We start from the raw sequence: 18,535 nt of genomic DNA, 5'->3' as shown, positions 1-18,535 counted from the left end.
TATAAACACATTCATACGCACCTTATGCACAGCCACCAGGATATGTATGGCCAGATACTGGAAGACTGGGACCCCCACATGGGGAGAAATAATAGAGAAGATCAAAGCTACACATAAGATGGCTGAATCAGCCTCTTTTATACAAGGGAACCATGACCAGTTCTTAAAGATATGGAATTACTGGATTCTGAAAGGATATTAATATACAACAGTAGAAGGGCAATAGTACACAAACATTATTGAACTTAGAAAGTAAATAATAGCTACAAGGGGACATAAGACACCGACTGTTTATGAAAGACCCATGTACAACATGGGGGGGCTTCCCCCCTGGATCTGCAGCAGGTGGACGGCTGAGACAGGCAAGTTACAGTTAAAGTTTATTTTTGTTTGGTTGTTTAGTATTTATTGTTATCAGTTGTAGTTGGGAGGAAAAGGGATTCAATCTATGTATTTGAGAGCTAATGGGAGAGGAGGATAGTGGTATTGTCACAAAGTCTAAATTTTTTTCTTCTTAGAAGTTATCCACTCCTCTTTTCTGTTGAACGCTACAATGATATCTATGGACATACAGGAATACAGACTATTTTGATTGAATCTAAGTGAAAATTCTATTTTTTTTTTCTTTTCATTCTGGCATCACATGAACTCAAGCCTACTAGGCAAGGAACTGAAAATCTCTTCTTGAAGCGGTGGGATGGGCAAGAGATTGTACCTATATGACTAATATGTGATGTAATCTTTTTATATGATTTGCAATAAAAATAATTTCAACTAAAGATTATATCTTGCATTCTATGTGTTGGGAATGAAAATATATATATATATATATATATATATATATATATATATATATATATATACATATACACACATACACACACAAATAAAACAAAGCATCAGTAACGCAATAGCCCTTGATGCATGATATAGGGCATATGATGAAGAAGAGCCGTGACATTTAACAGACAATTTGGTGCAAAAATGTAAAACAAATGCACACAATACGGCGCAGATTAATGTTGTCATTAAAAAAGCAAGTGCGACATGGCGGCCACGCTCGTGTGTAAATATATGAAGAAAACAAAAATTATGCTTACCTGATAAATTTCTTTCTTTCTTGACATAGTGAGTCCACGGATCATCATCAATTACTATTGGGAAAACCACTCCTGGCCAGCAGGAGGCGGCAAAGAGCACCACAGCAAAGCTGATTAGTATCACTTCCCTTTCCACAAACCCCAGTCATTCGACCAAGGGAAAGGAGCGAAAGGAAATAACACAAGGTGCAGAGGTGCCTGAGGTTAATATAACAAAAAAACTGTCTGAAAAACATGACGGGCTGTGGACTTTACGTATCAAGAAATAAATTTAAGAGGTAAGCATAAATTTTGTTTTCTTTCTAATGACACAGTGAGTCCACGGATCATCATCAATTACTGTTGGGAATACCCAAGCTAGAGGACACAGGTGATAAGGGAGGGACAAGACAGGTAACCTAAACAGAAGGCACCACCGCTTGAAGAACCTTTTCTCCCAAAAGAAGCCTCAGCCAAAGCAAAACAGAATTTATGTTTACCTGATAAATTTCTTTCTCCTACGGTGTATCCGGTCCACGGCTTCATCCTAACTTCTCATTATTCTCATTCCCTACAGGAAGTGGCAAAGAGAGCACACAGCAGAGCTGTCCATATAGCTCCCCCTCTGGCTCCGCCCCCCAGTCATTCGACCGACGGTTAGGAGAAAAAGGAGAACCATGGGGTGGGGTGCAGTGGTGACTGTAGTGTACAAAAATAAAAATTTAAACCTGACCAAATGCCAGGGCGGGCCGTGGACCGGATACACCGTAGGAGAAAGAAATTTATCAGGTAAACATAAATTCTGTTTTCTCCTACATTGGTGAATCCGGTCCACGGCTTCATCCTTACTTGTGGGAACCAATACCAAAGCTTTAGGACACGGATGAAGGGAGGGAACAAGTCAGGTAACCTAAACGGAAGGCACCACTGCTTGCAAAACCTTTCTCCCAAAAATAGCCTCCGAAGAAGCAAAAGTATCGAATTTGTAAAATTTGGCAAATGTATGCATTGAAGACCAAGTCGCTGCCTTACAAATCTGTTCCACATGGGCTTTCAAGAATGAAGCTTCTATTGAAGCCACAGCTCTAGTGGAATGAGCTGTAATTTGTTCAGGAGGCTGCTGTCCAGCAGTCTCATATGCCAATCGGATGATGCTTTTCAGCCAGAAGGAAAGAGGTAGCAGTCGCTTTCTGACCTCTCCTCTTACCAGAATAGACAACAAACAAGGACGATGTTTGTCTGAAATCTTAGTTGCTTTTAAATAGAATTTTAAAGCACGAACCACATCAAGATTGTGTAACAGCCGTTCCTTCTTAGAAACTGGGTTAGGACACAGAGAAGGAACAACTATTTCCTGGTTAATATTCTTATTGGAAACCACTTTTGGAAGGAAACCAGGTTTGGTACGCAAAACAACCTTATCTGTATGGAACACCAGATAGGGTGAATTACACTGCAAAGCAGACAATTCAGAAACTCTTCGAGCAGAAGATATAGCTACCAAAAACAAAACTTTCCAAGATAATAACTTAATATCTATGGAATGTAAAGGTTCAAACGGAACCCCTTGAAGAACTAAAAGAACTAAATTGAGACTCCATGGAGGAGCCACAGGTCTATAGACAGGCTTGATTCTGACTAAAGCCTGTGCAAACACTTTAACGTCTGGTACTTCTGCCAGACGCTTGTGTAACAGGATAGACAGAGCAGATATCTGTCCTTTTAAGGAACTAGCTTAGCTGACAAACCTTTCTCCAATCCTTCTTGGAGAAAAGACAATATCCTTGGAATCCTAATCTTATTCCATGAGTAACCCTTGGATTCGCACCAACAAAGCTATTTCCGCCATATCTTATGGTAAATTTTCCTGGTGACAGGCTTTCTAACCTGGATCAGGGTATCTATACTGAATCCGAAAACCCTGTTCGGATGGACCTTGAATTAGAAGGTCCTATCCTCAAAGATAGCTTCCATGGCGGAACCGATGACATATTCGCCTTGTCTGCATACCAAGTCCTGCTTGTCATGCAGGAGCTATCAGAATTACCGAAGCCTTCTCCTGTTCGATTACTAGCCGGGGGAGAAGGGGAAACGGTGGAAAGACATAAGCTAGATTGAACGACCAAGGCGCTACTAAGGCATCTACCAATGTCGCCTTGGGATCCCTGGATCTGGACCCGTAACGTGGAACTTTGGAGTTCTGACGTGACGCCATCAGATCCAGATCTGGAATGCCCCCTAGTTGAGCTAACTGGGCAAAAACCTCCGGGTGGAGTTCCCACTCCCCCGGATGGAAAGTCTGACGACTCAGATAATTCGCTTCTCAGTTGTCCACTCCTGGGATGTGAATTGCTGATAGATGGCAGGAATGATCCTCTGCCCATTTGATGAATTTGGATACCTCCCTCATCGCCAGGGAACTCTTTGTTCCCCCCTGATGATTGATGTAAGCTACAGTCGTCATGTTGTCCGACTGAAATCTGATGAATTTGGTCTCTGCTAGTTGAGGCCATGCCTGGACCGCATTGAATATCGCTCTCAATTCCAAAATGTTTATCGGGAGAAGAGATTCTTCCCGAGACCATAGACCCTGAGCCTTCAGGGACTCCCAGAGGAGGCTGGCGTCGGTCGTGACAATGATCCACTCCGGTCTGCGGAAACTCATTCCCTGAGACAGGTGATCCAGGGACAACCACCAGAGGAGTGAGTCTCTGGTTTTCTGGTCCATTTGAATCTGGGAAGACAAATCTGCATAATCCCCATTCCACTGTTTGAGCATGCACAGTTGCAATGGTCTTAAATGATTTCGAGCAAATGGAACCACGTCCATTGGTGAGACCATGAGTCCTATTACCTCCATGCATTGAGCTATGGAGGGTTGAGGAATGGATTGAAGAACTCGACAAGTGTTCAGAAGTTTTAACTTCCTGACCTCTGTCAGAAAGATCTTCATTTCTACTGAGTCTATTATTGTTCCCAGGAAGGGAACCCTTGTGAACGGGGACAGAGAACTTTTTTCTATGTTCACCTTCCACCCGTGAGACCTTAGAAAGGCTAGGACAATGTCTGAATGAGTCTTCACTTTGTGAAAGGACGACGCTTGTATTAACATGTCGTCTAGGTAAGGTGCTACTGCAATGCCCTTGGCCTTAGCAACGCTAGAAGGGACCCTAGCACCCTTGTGAAAATTCTGGGAGCAGTGGCCAATCCGAAAGGAAGAGCCACGAACTGATAATGCTTGTCCAGAGAGGCGAACCTCAGGAACTGAAGGTGATCTCTGTGGATCGGAACCTGCAGATACGCATCCTTTAAGTCCACGGTAGTCATATTGACCCTCCTGGAACATTCTTAAAATTGTCCGAATGGTTCCATTTTGAATTTTTTCTAAAAAATTTTAAGTCCAGAATTGGCCTGAAAGTTCCTTCTTTTTTTGGGAACTACAAACAGGTTTGAGTAAAAACACAGTCCTCGCTCTGCTGTCGGAACTGGGTGTATCACTCCCATTTTTAAAAGGTCCTGTACGCAAAGTAAGAATGCCTGTCTCCTTATCTGTCTAAAGATAAGTGAGCCATGTGGAACCTTCCCCTTGGGGAAAGGTCTTTGAACTCTAGAAGGTACCCTTGAGAGACAATTTCTAGTGCCAAGGGGTCCGGAACATCTCTTGGCCAAGCCTGAGCAAAGAGAGAAAGTCTGCCCCCTACTAGATCCGGTCCCGGATCGGGGGCTACCCTTTCATGCTGTCTTGGCAGCAGGCTTCTTGGCCTGTTTACCCTTGTTCCAGCCCTGCAAAAGTTTCCATGTTGGCTTGGGCTGGTAAGCTTTACCCTCTTGCTTAGTAGCTGTAGAGGTTGAAGCAGGTCCGTTCCTGAAGTTGCGAAAGGAACGAAAATTGGCCTTGTTTTTTTTAGCCTTGAAGGCTCTACCTTGTGGAAGGGCATGGCCCTTTCCCAGAAATATCTGAAATCATCTTTCAACTCTGGCCCGAAAAGGGTCTTACCCTTGAAAGGAATATTAAGCAATTTTGTTTTGGACGACACATAAGCCGACCATGATTTTAGCCAAAGCGTTCTGCGCGCCACAATGGCAAAACCAGAATTTTTCGCCGCTAGTTTAGCTACTTGCAAAGCGGCATCTGTGATGAAAGAATTAGCCAGCTTTAGGGCGTGAATTCTATCCATGACTTCGACATAAGCAGTCTCCTTCTGGAGCGAGTTTTCCAGTTCCTAAAACTAAAAGCCGCTGCAGTAGTTACAGGAATAATGCAGGAAATTGGTCGAAGAAGGAAACCTTGTAGAACAAATACTCCCTTAAGCAAACCTAATTTTTTGAAAGCGCAACTGTCTTCTAATGGTATAGTCGTGCGCTTAGTTAGCGTTGAAACTGCCCCCTCTACCTTGGGGACCTTCTGCCACGCGTCCCTTCTAGGGTCAACAATTGGGAACATTTTCTAAAATATAGGAGGGGGAACAAAAGGTACACCTGGCTTCTCCCACTCCTTAGGCACGATATCCGCCATCTTAGGTATCTGAAACGCATCAGTGTGTACTGGGACCTCTAGGAACTTGTCCATTTTACACAATTTTTCTGGGATCCCCAAAGGATCACAATCATCAAGTGCAGCTAGAACCTCCTTAAGTAGGGCGCGGGGGTGTTCTAGCTTAAATTTAAATGTTATAGTATCAGGCTCTGCCTGCTGAGAAACTTTTCCTGTCAGAAATTTCTCCCTCAGACAGGCCCTCCCTCACCGCCAAGTCAGATTGATGTGAGGGCATTACAGATAAATTATCCTCTGCTTGCTCATTGTCTGTGTTTAAAACTGAGCAATCACGCTTCCTAGGAAAAGCTGGCAGTTTGGATAAAAAAATGCTAATTGTTGCATAGTAATCGCAATTGGTGCGCTAGATATACTAGGCATCGCCTGCGCTGGCATAGCTGGTGTTGACACAGAAGGAGACGAAAGCAAGCTATCTTCACTACCTTCAACTAAAGAATCATCTTGGGCTATATTTTTAAGTGTGATTGTACTGTCCTTAAGCTGTTTGGACGCTATGGCACACTTCACACAAAAATGTAATGGGGGAACCACCTTGGCCTTTGGACATACAGAACATAGGCTATCTGAAGATTGACATGTTTGACAGACTTAAACAGAACTACAATGCAATAAATATTTTTGACAAAAACGTTACTGTCTCTTTAAATAATAAAAGTGCACACATTATTATTGAAACATCAAAAAACCATGAAACATCCGATTTTAATGAAATTTTCACCACAGAGCCTTAATGCTTTGAAAAGATTGCACACAAATTTTCAGACCAATTAACCCCTTAATGCCCAAACCGGAGCTAATAACAGTTATTAACCAGTTAACACACTACAGTACTAGCCACAGCTTCTCCTGTAGCCATTTACCTTCCTTAGGGATTATTTTAGTAGGAAATAAGCCTCTCTGGAGTCTTTTGTGATGCCCCACATGAAGCTGCATGGATTGCCTAGGCAAAAACAACTGCACAATTTGGAATGAAGAGGGAGGAGGCCTCATTTTCAGGCCTAGAGTGGAGGGGCCTTTCTGACTAAATTTAGGTGTCCAAATAAGTGCCAGGCCGAAATTAAACCCCAAAAGTGTTTTAAAATCTGAAAAAACACCTTATTTATAGAGAAAAACATGCTAAAAAGCAATCAATTTTAAAGCCCACAATGGTGTCAACCAGCATAGAGCCCTAAATATAAGCCATCATTTTATACAGAGTCTAAGAAAAAATGGCTTACCTATCCCAGAGGGAATTTCTGAGTCTTCTAGCATTACATGGTCTTGTTAGAAATAGGACTGATCATACCTGATGCAGTTAAGCCTGCAAACTGTTCCCCCCAACTGATGTTCTCTGGTTTCAACAGTCCTGCGTGGGAACAGCAATGGATTTTAGTTACTGGTGCTAAAATCATACTCTTTTAACAGAAATCTTCTTCACTTTCTGTTGTAGAGTAAATAGTACAAACCGGCACTATTTTAAAATAAACTCTTGATAGAAGAAATAAAAATCTACAACTAACACCACATACTCTATACCACCCCCGTGGAGATGCTACTTGTTCAGAGTGGCAAAGAGAATGACTGGGGGGCGGAGCTATATGGACAGCTCTGCTGTGTGCTCTTTGCCACTTCCTGTAGGGAATGAGAATATCCCACAAGTAAGGATGAAGCCATGGACCGGATACACCAATGTAGGAGAAATAAAATTCAGAAAAAGTATGCAGAGAAGACCAAGTTGCAGTCATGCAAATCTGTTGCACTGAAGCTTCATTTTTGAAGGCCCAGGAAGAAGAAACAGCCCTCGTGGAATGAGCTGTGATTCTCTCAGGAGGTTGCTGACCAGCAGTCTCATAGGCTAAAGAAATACTATTCAGCCAAAAAGAGAAGAAGCTGTAGCTTTCTGACCCTTGCGTTTCCCAGAGAAAGAAACAAAGCAGAGCACTGCCGAAAGTCCTTAGTCGCCTGCAAATAGAATTTCAGCGCACGCACAACATCCAGGTTATGCAACAAACGCTCCTTATGAGAAGAAGGATTAGGACACAAGGAAGGAACAACAATTTCCTGATTAATATTCCTGACCGAAACAACTTTAGGAAGGAAACCTAACTTAGTACACAGAACCACCTTATCAGAATGAAAAATAAGATAAAGGGAATAACATTGCAGCGCCGAGAGTTCTGAAACTTTCCGAGCAGAGGAAATGGCAACAAGAAACAAAACCTTCCAAGATAACATTTTAATATCTAAGGAATGCATAGGCTCAAACGGAGCCTGCTGTAAAACTTTAAGAACAAGGTTAAGACTCCATGGAGAAGTAACAGGTTTAAACAAAGGCCTGACAAAAAGATTGCACATCTGGCACATCTGCCAGACGCTTATGCAACAAAATAGACAACACAGAAATCTCACCTTTCAGAGTACTTGCTGGAGAAAGGACAAAATCCTAGGAATCCTGATTCTACTCCAAGAGTAGCCTCTGGATTCACACCAATACAGATATTTACGCCATATCTTATGGTAAATCCTTCTTGTCACAGGCTTATAAGCCTGGATCAAGGTCTCAATGACCGACTCTAGGAACCCAAGCGTTCAATCTCCAAGCAGTCAGTTTCAGAGAAGAGAGATTTGAATGAAGGAAGGGACCCTGAAGTAGAAAGTCCTTCCTCAGAGGTAGTCTTCTAAGGTGGAAGAGATGACATTTCCACTAGGTCTGCATACCAGATCCTGCGAGGCCAAGCCGGTGCAATGAGAATCACCAACGCCCTCTCCTCCTTGATCCGAGCAATGACTCGTGGAAGGAGAGCGAACGGGGGAAACAGGTATGCCAGACTGAAATTCCAAGGGACTGCCAGAGCATCTATCAGGATGGCATGTGGGTCCCTTGACCTCGAACCGTATCTCGGAAGTTTGGCATTCTGCTGAGATGCCATGAGATCCAACTCCGTTAACCCCCACTTGAGGGTCAGACTGGAAAACACTTCCGGATGGAACTCCCACTCCCCGGGATGATAAGTCTGTCGGCTCAGAAAATCCACTTCCCAATTGTCCACTCCTGGAATGTGGATCGCCTATAGACAGCAGTTGTGGGTCTCTGCCCACTGAATAATTCGGGCCACCTCTGTCATGGCCAAGGAACTCGGAGTTCCTCCGTGGTGGTTGATATACGCCACCGATGTTATGTTGTCCGACTGGAATCTGAAACTGTGCTAAAGCTGAGGCCAGGCTAGTAAAGCATTGAAGATTGCCCTCAGCTTTAGGATATTCATGGGAAGAACTGACTCCTCCCGAGTCCATAGACCCTGAGCTTTCAACGAGCCCCAGACTGCTCCCCAACCCAGCAGGCTGGCATCTGTGGTCACAATCACCCAGGTAGGTCTGAGGAAGCAAGTTCCCTGGGAGAGGTGTTCCTGAGACAACCACTATGGAAGAGAGTCTCTTGTTGCCTGATCCAAATCTATTCATGGAGACAGAACCGCATAGTCCAGTTCCATTGTCTTAGCATGCATAATTGCAGAGCTCTGAGATGGAACCGAGCGAACGGGATGATGTCCATGGATGCTACCATCAGACCATTACCTTCATGCATTGAGCCACTGACGGCCGAGGAGAGGACTGAAGGGCAAGACAAGAGTCGAAAAATTTCATCAATAGGGAATCTATTATGGTCCCCAAGAACAATACCCTTGTATCAGAGAACTTTTTCCCAAATTCCCCTTCCATCCGTGGGAGCAAAGAAAAGACAAGGTCTCCGTATGAGAGCTTGTTTGTTAAAAAGTCGGCGTCTGAACCAGAATGTCATCCAGATATGGCACCACTGCAATGCCCCAAGACCGGATCACTGCCAATAGAGCCCCCAGAACCTTTGAAAAAATTCTGGGAGCTGTGGCAAGGCCAAATGGAAGAGCCACAAACTGAAAGTGATTGTCCAAGAAGGCGAATCTCAGAAACTTGTGATGATCCTTGTAAATGGGAACATGAAGGTACGCATCCTTTAGGTCTATGGTTGTCATGAACTGACCCTCTTGGACCAGGGGAAGAATGGAACGTATAGTTTCCATCTTGAAGGACGGTACTCTGTGGAACTTGTTTAGACATTTCAGATATAAAATTGGTCTGAAAGTTTCCTCTTTTTTGGGAACCACAGATTTGAGTAGAATCCCAGACCCTATTCCTGCGTAGGAACAGGAACTATTACTCCCAGGGCGGAAAGATCCTTGACACAATTTAAGAACGCCTCTATCTGGTTTACAGATAATCTTGAAAAGAGGAACATGCCTCTGGGAGTGGAGGTCTTGAATTCTATTCTTTACCCCTGGGATACGATATCTACCGCCCAGGGATCCGGAACATCTTGTATATTCAGGCTTGAGCAAATTGAGAAAGTCTGCCCCACCCTTCATGCTGACTTGGAATCAGCTGTTGGTTTCTTAGACTGCTTCCCCTTTGTTCCAAGACTGACCAGGTTGCCAGGAAGACTTGGATTGTTCTTGCTTGGAGGAGGGAGGATTTATCTCTAAAGTTACGAAAGGAACGAAAATTAATCTGACGTCCCTTCTGCTTATTCTTAGGGAGAAAATATACCTTTCCTCCTGTAATATCAGAAATGATCTCAGCCAAGCCAGGCCCAAACAAGATCTTACCCTTGTAGGGGATCGCCAAGAGCTTGGACTTAGATGAAACATCCACAGACCAGGACTTCAACCATAAGGCTCTACGAGCTAGAAACGCAAAACCAGACATTTTTGCTCCCAACTTAATGACTTGTAAGGAAGCATCCGTGATAAAGGAATTGGCCAATTTAAGAGCCTTAATCCAGTCCTGGATCTCCTCAAGAGGAGTATCTGTCTGAATAGAATCAGACAAGGCATCAAACCAGTCGGCTGCCACACTGGTGACAGTGGCAATACACACCACAGGCTGCCATTGGAGACCTTGGTGGTCATACACCTTTAGAAATGCCTCCAACTTCTAATCCATTGGACCCTTAAAAGAACAACTATCCTCTATGGGAATAGTGGTCCTCTTAGCCAAAGTGGAGATCGCCCCTTCCACCTTAGGAACCGTCTGCCACGACTCCTTAATGGAGTCAGCTATTGGAAACATCTTGAAAATAGGAGATGGAGAAAAAGTAATTCCAGGCCTCCCATGCAATAATCTCTGTAGCACGGTCTGGTACAGGGGAATACTTCCACCGCTGAGGGAACATCAAAGTACTTGTTCAGTTTGCTAGACTTCTTAGGGTTAACTACGACAGTCGTGTCGGAGTCGTCAAAGGTAGCCAAAACCTCCTTAACAGGAGGTGTTCCAGCTTAAATCTGAAGGATACAACTTCAGCATCAAAAGGAATTATATTGTCTGAATCTGAGATTTCACCCTCAGACGCTACCGAAGTGTCTTCCTCCTCAGATTTCTAAGAGGAAGCACCCTGAGTAGCCACAACTGGATCAAAAAAAAAACTTACTGATTCTTTCAATTTACTTTTGCGTTTTCCCTGCAGCATGGGAAAAGCAGACAGAGCCTCAGATACCGCAGAGGATACCTGGGCAGCAATATCTTGCAAAGAAACTCCAACCGAAGCATGAGGAAACGCAGGGTACTGCATGTGTGGACGACAAAGATTGGGACGCTTGAGGAGAAAGATGGAGAATATATGATACAGGAGACACCTGTACAGCATCCACCTTAGCTAATGATGGCTCAGTATCAAAGTCAATCCCTGTAACACAAGGTTCTTTCAATACATGAACAGAAAGGTACTGGTGGTTCTACCTGGGAGTCAAAACACAGACTACATGTAGCACTCTGCAAGGCCTCTTGATCCATCTTAATGCCCAACAAGTAAAGAAAAATAAACAGCTTTTATTTTACTCCGCAATTAAACTGTTGATTTATCCTCTACTAGAGCAGAGCCGTTGATCTGAGCAGCGTATCCACTCCAGAACTCACAGGAAGTTGAGTCCGGAAAGCGCGCCTAAACTGGCTGCCGCCTCAGAAGAAAACACCTCTCTAATCAGGGGCGGTCCCAGCGACCATTCAGACTGCAGATAAAAATTTTTTGCAGAAAACCATTCATAGAAAAAAAGTGGCCGTACCTACAGTTAAATATTAACGGCACACACCTTACATATTCCTTAATCGGATCCACCCAGAGTTTAAAGGACACAAACTCAGCCACAAAATAAAGTTAATCAAAGAAATCAAACACTCCCCAACGTCCACAGTGCCTGCTGTCTGCCCTGCAATTAACGCTCATAGAGTCAATGATGCAACGTCCACCTGCAGTATTTACTGCTTACGTGCCAAAGTTTTCCTCTATAATACAGAAAAATATTCTTGGCACTTACCTGAACTTCAATCTATCTGGCAAAAGGAGGATAGCTCACCTGGTTTGAGAGGGTGCCATCCCCCACATGGACCTGTGGGGGGAAAAAAAAAACAGAATAAGCTTACTCAGGCTTTCTAAATAGGGCAGCAAAACTGAGAACGCAGTGAGGATTGTACCCCACAATTTCACAATTGCTTAAAAGCCACGGAGAAGAGGACATCCACCAGATCTGCGAACCACGTCCTTCGCGGCCAAGATGGAGCAATCAGTATCACTGATGCCTGCTTGATGCGGGCCACTACACCAGGGAGTGCTAACAGCGGGAAAAAGTAGATTAGATTGAACCTCCAAGGCACCGCTAATGCATTATTAGCTTTGACTGAGGATCCCTGGACCTCGACCCATATCTGGGTAGCTTGGTATTGAGCCGAGACTGGCGTCCCCCACCTGTAGCATATCTCTGCAAACACTTTGGGATGGAGAGACCATGCCCCGGGATGAAAGGATTGTCTGAGAAAATTGTCCACACCCAGAATATGGATCGCTGACAGAATCCAAGATACTTCCCTCATTGCTAGGGAGCTTCTCGTTCCACCCTCATGGTTGATGTAAGCCAGAGGTTAAATTGTCTGATAGGAATCAGATAAGCCAAGACAAACTCAGAAAAGGCCAAGCCTTCAGAGCTTGGAAGATTGCTCAGAGTTCCAGAATGTTGATTGGGAGGGAGCGTTCCTCCTGAGACCACAGGCCCTGTGCCTTCCTGGCACCCCAAACAGCTCCCCATCCTGATAGATTCGCGTCCATAGTCACAATCTCCCAGGACGGTCTTAGAAAGGATGTCCCTCGGGACAGAGCCACCAGAACGATTCTCTCTACCGATTCCCAGAGAAATCTGTTGAGACAGATCCGAATGATTGTTGTTCCACTACCTCAGCATGCACAGTTGTAACCGTCTGAGACAAAACCTGGCAAAGGGAATGATGTCCATGCTGGACAATATGAGACCAATTACATCCTACACAGCCACAGATGGCCTTAAGCAGGTCCGGAGGGCAAGACATACCGAAGCTAGCTTGCAACGTCATTGGCCTACCCTGGTGCGTGGAATCAGAACTTTTTTCTAAGTTTATCTTCCATCCATGAGATCGAAGGAGATAGCATACCGAATGGTCCTCCGCCAGACGAAAGGATGGTGCTTGTACCAGAATATCATCCAAGTAGGGAGCTACTGCTATAGCCTGGGTTCTGGAAATGGCCAGAGGAGCCCCTAGGAACTTTGTAAAGATTCTTGGAGCAGTAGCTAGACCAAACAGAAGTGCAATAAACTGGAATTGTTGGATCTTAAATCTAAAGGCGGATTCCTCCGGAGGACTAGAGGTAGCAGACTTCGATTCACAAATTTCACCCTCTGAAGACTCCATAGCTTGAGCTTATGACAGAACAAAAACCATTTTAAAAAAGTCACAAAAACGGCACCCTTATGCTCCCAATGGCTGGGGCACTCAGCACCTCCTAGACCCAGGCAAACAGAAAAAAAGTCTTTGCTGTGACGAAAGGCAAAGAATGACTGGGGGATAGAGGAAGTGGGAGAGGTATTTAAGCCTTTGGCTGGGGTGTCTGCCTCCTCTGGTGGCCAAGTTGAGTATTTCCCAACAGTAAGGAATGAAGCCGTGGACGCCTTATATTAAGGAAAGTCTAAATGTACACATTACTGTTTACATTCGTCCACTGAGCCAAACCAGTACTGAAACATATCAGCAGAGGTAATGGAATAGGAGTATAACATCTATCAGTAAAGGGAGGCAGAAGATGACCGAATTTACGGAGCCCATAAAAAAAATATTTCCAGTGACACAAAAACATGGTGACATGAGTCAGTACTCCCCTTCACTCTGACAAGCACTGTACTCCGAGGGGAACTAGGCTTAAATATACTTGAAGTGACTTTCACTGAAGAATCAAGCACATCAGGCTTAAACCACCTAAAGAGGCAAAGTTTAAAATTAGGGTATGTGAGGTATTTATAGGCTTTTGAGGTTTGGGAAACTTTGCCTCCTAGTAGGAATGTGTACCCCATACATAATAGCTTGTGGAATCTTGCCACCTATATGAAAAGGGGCATATTATTGGTGCCTTAGAATTGCTATATAGAAACAGTATGCATACTATATAAACTTGTATTCTACAAGTGCGCAATACAATAACTGAATAGAGGAATAATAAAAATTGCAACAACCAAGCACCAAATCCAAGACAAAATATGCAGCCGCAGTAGCATAGGTTCAGTAATTTTCCAAAATAAAGTAAACAAACCCTTTTTAACAGGTGCATTGGACCAATTAGATTGTATGAGCAGGAAAACCCCCAAATCTTAGGATTTACCCAGTTCCAGGCTGCTTCCACTTAAAGGAACAGTCAACACAGTAGATTTGCATAATCAACAAATGCAAGATAAGACAATGCAATAGCACTTAATCTGAACTTCAAATGAGTAGTAGATTTTTTTCTGACAATTTTAAAAGTTATGTCTTTTTCCACTCCCCCTGTACCATGTGACAGCCACCAGCCATTCACAAATGCATACACGTACCATGTGACAGCAATCAGCCATTCACAAATGCATACACACTTATTCTTGCACATGCTCAGTAGGACCTGGTGACTCAAAAAGTTTAAATATAAAAATACTGTGCATTTTTTTAATGGAAGTAAATTGCAAAGTTGTTTAAAATGGCATGCTCTGTCTGAATAATGAAAGTTTAATTTTAATTGAGTGTCCCTTTAAGTGGTAAAATTACAACCAAAATTTTAACAGTGCAAAACAGCTGGGATCAAGTTCTTGAACTCTTATATTAACTAATCAGCATAACAAAAGGGCTGTGGGTAGATAGAACCAGTGTGCACTATAAATGGGGGGGAACCTTTAGTACCAAGTAAGAAGGGTTAAGTTTAAACCCAAGTACCTCTGGGGACACCAACTCCACCAGTATCATAGATGACCAAATAGAACAAAATGTATGCTTACCTGATAATTGTATTTATTTCTTGACACTGGTCCATGGATCATCAATTATGGTTGGGAATATCACTCCTGGCCAGCAGGAGGCTGCAAAGAACACAGCAGAGCTGTTTAGTATTTCTTCCCTTCCCACAAACCCCAGTCATTCGACCAAGGGAAAGGAGAGAAAGGAAACATAAGGTGCCTGAGGTTTATATGCCAAAATAAACTGGGGGGGGACAGGGCGGGCTGCTGACTCACTGTGTCAAGAAATAATTACATTTATCAGGTAAGCATAAATTTCGTTTTCTCTTATTATACATCAAATACTGTTGGGAATCAATACCCAAGCTATTGGACATAGATAAGGGACAAAGAACCTTTCTCCCAAAGAAACCTCAGCTGATGCAAAGGTATCAAATTTAGAAAAATTATGCAGAGAGGACCAAGTTGCAGCCTTGTAAATTTGCTTCACAGAAGCTTCATTTTTTTGAAAGCCCAGGAAGAAACAGCCCTCGTGGAATAAGCCGTGATTCTCTCAGGAGGCTGCTGTCCATCAGTATCATAGGCTAAACTAATTACACTTCTGCGAGAGCGAAAGTAGCCGTAGCTTTGACCTTTACACTTCCCAGAGAAACAGACAAACAAGCAGAAGAATGGCAAAAGTCCTTAGTCACCTGCAATTAGAATTTCAGTGCACGCACCACATCTAGATTGTGCATCAATCTCTCCTTATGAGGATTAGGACAGACAATGACTTCCTGATTAATATTCCTATCCGGAACAACTTTAGGAAGGAAACCCAACTTAGTACGCAGAACCACCTTATCAGAATGAAAAAGATAAGGGGAATCACACTGCAATGCAGAGAGTTGAGACTCTACGAGCAGAAGAAATGGCAACAAGAAACCAAAACCTTCCAAGATAACATCTCAATATCTAAGGAATGCATAGGCTCAAACGGAGCCTGCTAAACGTTAACAAGGTTAAGACTCCAGGTAGGAGTAACAGGCTTAAACACAGGCCTGATTAAAGGATTGCATGTCTGGCAGATCCGCCAGACGTTTATGCACAAAATAGACTATGCAGAAATCTGACCCTTCAGAGTATGTGCTGACAAACCCTTCTCCAGACCCTCCTGGAGAAGACTATCCTAGGAATCCTGACTCCCCTCCGGGAAGCCATTGGCTTCACTCCAAGATATTTTACGCCATATCTTATAGAAAATCTTCCCCGTAACCGGCTTGGAAGCCTGAATCATGGTCTCAATGACCGACTCAGAAAGACCACGCTTAGACAGAACTAAGTGTTCAATCTCCAGTCAACTTCAGAGAAACAAATTTTGGATTAAAGAAGGGACCCTGAATCAGGTCTTTCCACATAAGCAGCCTCCAACGTGAAGAGACGACATCTCCACTAGATCTGCATACCAGACCATGAGAGGCCACGCAGGAATTTAGAATTCCCAACACGCTCTCTGTTTGATATGAGCAATGACTCGTGGAAGGAGAGCAATCTGAGGAAAAACTAGTATGCCAGCCTGAAATAAAGGAACCGCCAGATCAGAGCAGCATGTGGATCTCTTAACTTCAAACCGTACTTTGGCAGCTTGCCGATCCAACTCCGCACCCCCTATTTGAGGGTCAGGATGGAGAACACCTCCAGAAGAGGATGAAAAATCTGTCTGCTTCAGGAAATCGCTTCCTAGTTGACCACTCCTGGAATGTGGACGGCAGAGACAACTATAGTGAGCTACGCCCACTGAACAATCCAAGTCACCTCCATGGCTAAGGAACTCAGAGTTCCTCCCTGGTGGTTGATGTAAACCATTGAGGCGATAATTGTCCGACTGGAACCAATCTAAGGACAACCGAGGCCAAGCTATCAGGATTAAAAATTGCTCTGAACACCAAGACGTTTAGAGGAGTGTAGAGACTCAAGACCATAATCCCTGCACCTTAAGACCCAGACTGTTTCCCAGCTGGATGATGACCGTGGTCACACCTAGGAATGTCTCTAGAAGCACGTGCCCTAAAACAGATCCGAATGTTCTTCCTTTTATGGAACTAGCAAAGGGAATGAGGTCCATGATAACTCAGACCAAATCCCTCCATACATTGAGTCACTGAAAAGTGAAAGAAAATCAACTGCAGCTAGATTTAAACTCCTAGGTTTTTTTTTAAGGCAATTCCTCTGGTTTGCAGCTCAAAGGAACCTGTGCACTAGTCCCACTGGGTCCCAATCCCAGGACCTTCTGCGTGTTAAGCAGACGTGATAACCACTACACTATGGGACTTCACTGCAAGATGAAGCTATCTACCGGACCACTAGATCTTGCCGTTGGCCGGACAGAAGACTGCAGAGAGGAAAATAAATCCTAGATTATCTGACCGCTTTTAGAAATCTCTCAAAAATTCACCCTTGTAGATGGAACAAAGGAGCTATACTCAAGATTAATTTCCTATCAATGGAAAAAAAAAAAAAAGTATTTGATCAATCTTTCTTTCGAGATCTTGTCCAAGAAAGGATGACACCTGAACCGTATATTGTCCAGGAAAAACACCCTTTCAATACCACAAGATCCAAAAGTCTTACTAGGATGACTACCAAGATCCCAAATCATGGGAACAAAAAAAAATTATCCTTGGGTCTATGTTAGTTATGAACAGGCCCTCTTGAACCATAGGTCAGAACCTGAGAAAAATTTAAGACTGGGATTGGAACCAACACTTCCAGAGAGAGTCTTGAACCCAGTTTAAGGAATGTCTCATCATACCTGGATTGCAGCTACTCTGGGAGGAAATCTTAGGTTGTTGGTTTCTAAAAGACATAACCGACTCTGAAATAGAGAAAGTTCTGCCAGACCAAGTTTAAACAAGGTCTTATCCTTGGTTTTTCCTTTCAAAGCAAGGATTGAGAAAACGCCAACACTGAACATGCAAATGCAGAATTATAAAGCCTAGGCTGTACCACTAGGCCAGTGATGTTTAACCTTTTTTGCCGTGGCACACTTGTTTACATTAAAAAATCCTGTGGCACACCATGCCAAAATTTAAAAAAAAAATACACATTGTAGCCTAATACAGCATATATATATATATATATATATATATATATATATATACATATACACACACAGTATGTATTGTGCTGTTATGCCATGCCTCCTACAAACTACCCCTGCACTGGGAGTAAAAAACAAGCAAAGTTTAAATATGTCACTGTTGTCAGTCTGCCGTGGCCCACCTGAGGATCTCACGGCACACTGGTTGAAAAACACTGCACTAGGCTTCTCAGCTGACCAAGCTACCCTCCCCATATGAATCTAGGATCTCTAAGCCATAGTAGAAAAGTTCCCTTCTACTTAGACACTGTGCATATTAAAAAAGTCAGCAACAGGAAAATCATTTAAGGACGGATTACAGGGATAGAGATTTCTCTATTCCTGTGAAAAATATCCAAAACCCAACTAGAACACTTACTCATAGTAGAAACATCAGAAATGATAACCCAATGTTGTCAACCCTTGGAGTTATCAATGTTGTTCAAGTAGCAAAAACCTATAACAGTACACAAGGTGTGCAAGCATATATCTGAAG

The 18,535-nt window shown here is 43.4% G+C and overlaps 1 non-coding gene across 1 annotated transcript; it reads right to left on the bottom strand.

Annotated features, from left to right (window-relative positions):
• Window positions 1-17,159: 17,159 nt before the first annotated feature.
• Window positions 17,160-17,232, bottom strand: TRNAV-AAC (transfer RNA valine (anticodon AAC)). Its single transcript has one exon. It is a non-coding gene; the product is annotated as a tRNA-Val (tRNA).
• Window positions 17,233-18,535: the final 1,303 nt, after the last annotated feature.

Source organism: Bombina bombina, chromosome 10 (genome assembly GCF_027579735.1).
Source record: "Bombina bombina isolate aBomBom1 chromosome 10, aBomBom1.pri, whole genome shotgun sequence".
NCBI classification, from domain to species: Eukaryota; Metazoa; Chordata; class Amphibia; order Anura; family Bombinatoridae; genus Bombina; species Bombina bombina.
The sequence above is the reverse complement of the archived record's forward strand: the minus strand, read 5'-3'. Positions and strand labels throughout refer to the sequence as shown.